Source organism: Dendrobates tinctorius, unplaced genomic scaffold (genome assembly GCF_039654945.1).
Source record: "Dendrobates tinctorius isolate UK_male_01 unplaced genomic scaffold, ASM3965494v1 ptg000418l, whole genome shotgun sequence".
In the NCBI taxonomy this organism is placed as follows: Eukaryota; Metazoa; Chordata; class Amphibia; order Anura; family Dendrobatidae; genus Dendrobates; species Dendrobates tinctorius.
In genome coordinates, this window is record NW_027362082.1 from 68,037 (window position 1) to 72,448 (window position 4,412).

General features: G+C 50.2%; 1 pseudogene; it reads left to right on the plus strand.

The window, feature by feature from the left end:
• LOC141076498 (uncharacterized) overlaps nt 1-4,412 on the plus strand; it is a 106,055-nt pseudogene that overhangs the window by 20,847 nt on the left and 80,796 nt on the right.

Sequence of the window (4,412 nt, forward strand, 5' to 3'; positions counted from 1 at the left end):
TCATGGCTGCCTGCCATTGCCAGTGCGCATGTGTGCTTTACCTCGTGGCTGCACGTCGTTGCTGTGTGGCCATCCGTCTCTGCTCTGCCTGCAGCTGTCCTCTGTGATCCTGGAGACCCTGACCATGTGACCTTTCCTATGGTCCAGCACAGTCTGATCCAGCAATCCTCTCTGTTCCTGGAGACTCTGACCATGTGACCTTCTCTATGGTCCAGCACAGTCTGACCCAGCTATCCTCTCTATGGTCCTGGAGGACTCTACCATGTGGTCCTCTCTATGGTCTTGGAGGACTCGACCATGTGATCCTCTTTATGATCCTGGAGGATCTGAACCGGAAGTCCTCCCCGGTCCTGACCCGGAAGTGCTATATCAGACCGCCCCTTCCTATGGTCGGGGCCTGAGTATCATGTTGCTTCCCTACATGGCTGCATGGTCTGCTCGGTCGCTCCCTGTATTCTGTGCCCCTGCACTCTGCCCTGTTGTGTGTCTCTGCACACGCTCTGTGCTTGTTCTCTGCCTCTTGTCCCATGCCTTGTCTAGTGTTGTCTTTTGCGTCATGTTTTGTTCTTGCTATGCTTTGCCTTATAGTCCTTCCTATGTTCTCTGCTTTTGCCTGTTTTTTGCCATGTCTTGTCCTTGCTATTCTTGGACATGTAGTACTTCGTATGTTCTCTGCCTTTGCCTGTTTCGCCATGTCTGGCCTTTGCTATTCTGAGCCTTGTAGTACCTCCACGTTCTCTGTCTCTGCCTGGTTTTCCTTACTCTGCCCTATGGTGCTCTCTTGCACATTTCCAGGCTAGTCTCAAGGCTCTGCCTTGACCCGCTCTGGGCTTCGGCCTACGCTCCGCTGCTAGTCCTATACTCTCTCTGACCGGCTCTGTGCTTCTGCCTATGTTCCGCTCCTTGTTCTGTGCCTTGCCTTGCTTCTTGCTTTGCTTTGTTTCTTCGAGTGCCCTTTGCACACGCCTGGCCTTTCTAGCCTCCTGTCTGTGCCTCAGCCGTGCCCGCCTGCTTGTGCATCAGCCGTGCTCGTCAGCCAGTGACAGCTGTGTCGCCTGTTATGCCTCTGCCTGGTTCGCCTCAGTCTTGCCCAGCTGTCTGTGCCTCAGTCCGATCAGCTAGCCAGTGCCTCAGCTATGCTCTCTGTGCTTCCTTGCACCCACGCTGTCTGCACTGGGCATTGCGTGCCTTCTTAGCACGCGCAGGCCATAGCCTGCTCCTTGGCATACCTCCCCGTGCTACTCTAAAAGTACGCACAGGTCTTGACATGTACCCTATCGTGCCCTCTTGCACGTACAGGCTCTAGCCTGAACCATGTCGTGCCCTCTTGCAGGTATAGGCCCTAGCGTGAACCCTGTCATGCCCTCTTGCACGCACAGGCCCTAGCCCGAACCCTGGCATGTCTCCTAGCACGCGCAGTCCCTTGCCTTAGCCTGAACCCTGGCGTGCCTCCTAGCACTTGCAGGCCCTTGCCTTAGCCTGAACCCTGGCGTGCCCTTCTGCACATGCAGGATCTCAGACTTTGAACCCTGGCGTGTTCCCTACACACGCACCGTGTCTTGTACTTTGAACTTTGTACCTTGGCGTGTCCCCTACACTTGCACCTTGCCCCTGGTGTGCCCCTAGCACACACCCTGCCTGGAACCTTGCCTTGGACCTTGGTGTGTTCCCTAACACGCACCCTGTCTCGACCTCTGTCGTGCCTCCTTGCCTGAACCCTGCTTTGCCTGCCGGATGCCCGGTACCTGCCAGAGAGCGTAAGCCTGACGACAGCGGCCTGATGTCCAGAGATGATGTCCGCAGCCTGATGCCCTGATCCTGTTGATCGTTGCCAGCTGTCTGGAGTCCGATGCCATCGAGCCCTTGCCTGTACCCAGGCGTGCCACCTGGCACGTACCATGCCATGGACCTTGGCGTGCCCATGCACGCACCTTGCTGTGTTTTTCCTGTTATCACGTTTTGCACCTGATGTTACCCTGAGTTCGCCTTAAGATACCTTGAATTCATGTCTTGCCTTGTTTCCTGCACATCCTTTGTCATCAGACACTCTCACTTAGTGTCTACCTGAGCCGGCCGTCTGGTTCCAGCAGTCATGGTGGCTCACCCCCTTGGTCTTGCCCCTGACACTCCCTGTATAGGGGGTGGTTCCTCACAAGGTCAGCTCGCCCTAGGTGCCACGACCCAGAGGGTCCACTCTAAAGAAAACGACTCAGAGTAAGCTGACTTCGTCATAAATATAAAGATAAAAGCAGCTTAAAAAACAGTGATGGATAATAAAATATATGGAAAAGTGTTTGTTGTGAAGTGTATACACTCATAAAAAAGGTTTTCATTAAAATATAGAAATATAAATACGGTAAGTAAATCAGTATTAGGATGTGTAACAAAGAGATATGATAATTTATTAAGAAAATGTAATGAACAATGAATGAAGTAAATAATCGTGAATGAAGTTGTTATTAAAAATATAATTAAATCCCAGAACCTGATATACTCTAGTTCCCGATATATATGGGCTTATACACTGCTCAAAAAAATAAATGGAACGCTAAAATACCACATCCTATATATATCTCTGAATGAAATATTCCAGTTGCAAATTTTTATTCATTGCATAGTGGAATGTGTTCAGAACAATAAAACATATCAATTATCAATGTAAATCAAAATGAATATCCCATGGATGTCTGGATTTGGAATGATACTCAAAATCAAAGTGGAAAATAAAATTACAGGCTGATCCAACTTTAGTGGAAATGTATCATGATAAGGAAAAGATGTTCAGTAGTGTGTGTGGCCTCCACGTGCCTGTATGACCTCCATACAATGCCTGGGCATGCTCCTGATGAGGCGGCAGATGGTCTCCTGAGGGATCTCCTCCCAGGCTTGGACTAAAGCATCCTCCAACTCCTGGACAGTCTGTGGTGCAACGTGATGGTGGATGGAGCGAGACATGATGTCCCAGATGCGCTCAATTGGATTCAGGTCTGAGGAACGTGCAGGCCAGTACCTAGCTTCAATGCCTTTATCTTGCAGGAACTGCTGACACACTCCAGCCACATGAGGTCTGGCATTGTGCCACATTAGGAACCCAGGGCCAACCGCACCAGCATATGGTCTCATAAGGGGTCTGAGGTCTCATCTCGGTACCTAATGGCAGTCAGGCTACCTCTGGTGAGCACATGGAGGGCTGTGCAGCTCTCCAAAGAAAAGCCACTTCAAACCATTTCTGACCCACTGCCAAACCGGTCATGCTGAAGGATGTTGCAGGCAGCAGATCGCTCTCCATGGCGTCTCCAGTCTCTGTCACGTCTGTCACATGTGCTCAGTGTGAACCTGCTTTCATCTGTGAAGAGCACAGGGTGCCAGAGGCGAATTTGCCAATCCTGGTGTTCTGTGGCAAATGCCAAGCATCCTGCATGTTGTTGGACTGTGAGCACAACCCCATCTGTGGACGTTGGGCACTCAGACCATCCTCATGGAGTCGATTTCTAACCATTTGTGCAGACACATGCACATTTGTGGCCTGCTGGAGGTCATTTTGCAGGGCTCTGGCAGTGCTCCTCCTGTTCCTCCTTGCACAAAGGCAGAGGTAGCGGTCCTGCAGCTGGGTTGTTGCCCTGCTACGGCCCCCTCCATGTCTCCTGGTATACTGGCCTGTCTCCTGATAGCGCCTCCATCCTCTGGATACTACGCTGACAGACACAGCAAACCTTCTTGCCACAGCTCGCATTGATGTGCCATCCTGGATGAGCTGCACTACCTGAGTAACTTGTGCGGGTTGTAGAGTCCATCTCATGCTACCATGAGTGTGAAAGCGCAACCAACATTCAAAAGTGACCAAAACATCAGCCAGAAAGCATTGGTACTGAGATGTGATCTGTGGTCCCCACCTGCAGAACCACTCCTTTATTGAGGGTGTCTTGATAATTGCCAATAATTTCCATCTGTTGTCTATTCCATTTGCACAAGAGCATGTGAAATTGATTGTCATCAGTGTTGCTTTCTAAGTGGACAGGTTGATGTCACAGAAGTTTGATTTACTTGGAGTTATATTCTGTTGTTTAATCAGCATAAACCGTGGCAGCATGAGGAAAACAGAACATTCTTACAGCAGACAACAATGAATCTTCATAGTGGAGCTCTGCACCTTTAGCCCTGTGGTCACACAGGCTATGCTTTATCTAGCCATCAGGCTATACAGTCTCTCAGTTAATCTTCCCTGTCTGGGTTACCTTTTAGCTGCTTCACACTTCAGACGTTCATTCCCTCTCCTTGGAACTGTCTGCCATTATACACAGCGAGTGAAAAAGACCAGCTCACCTGTCCTGGCTAATGGCGATGCAAGGAGGCTCGGATTCCGTGTAAACACACGTGAAAACGGTCCAAAAGAAAAAAATATCCAGCTTCGA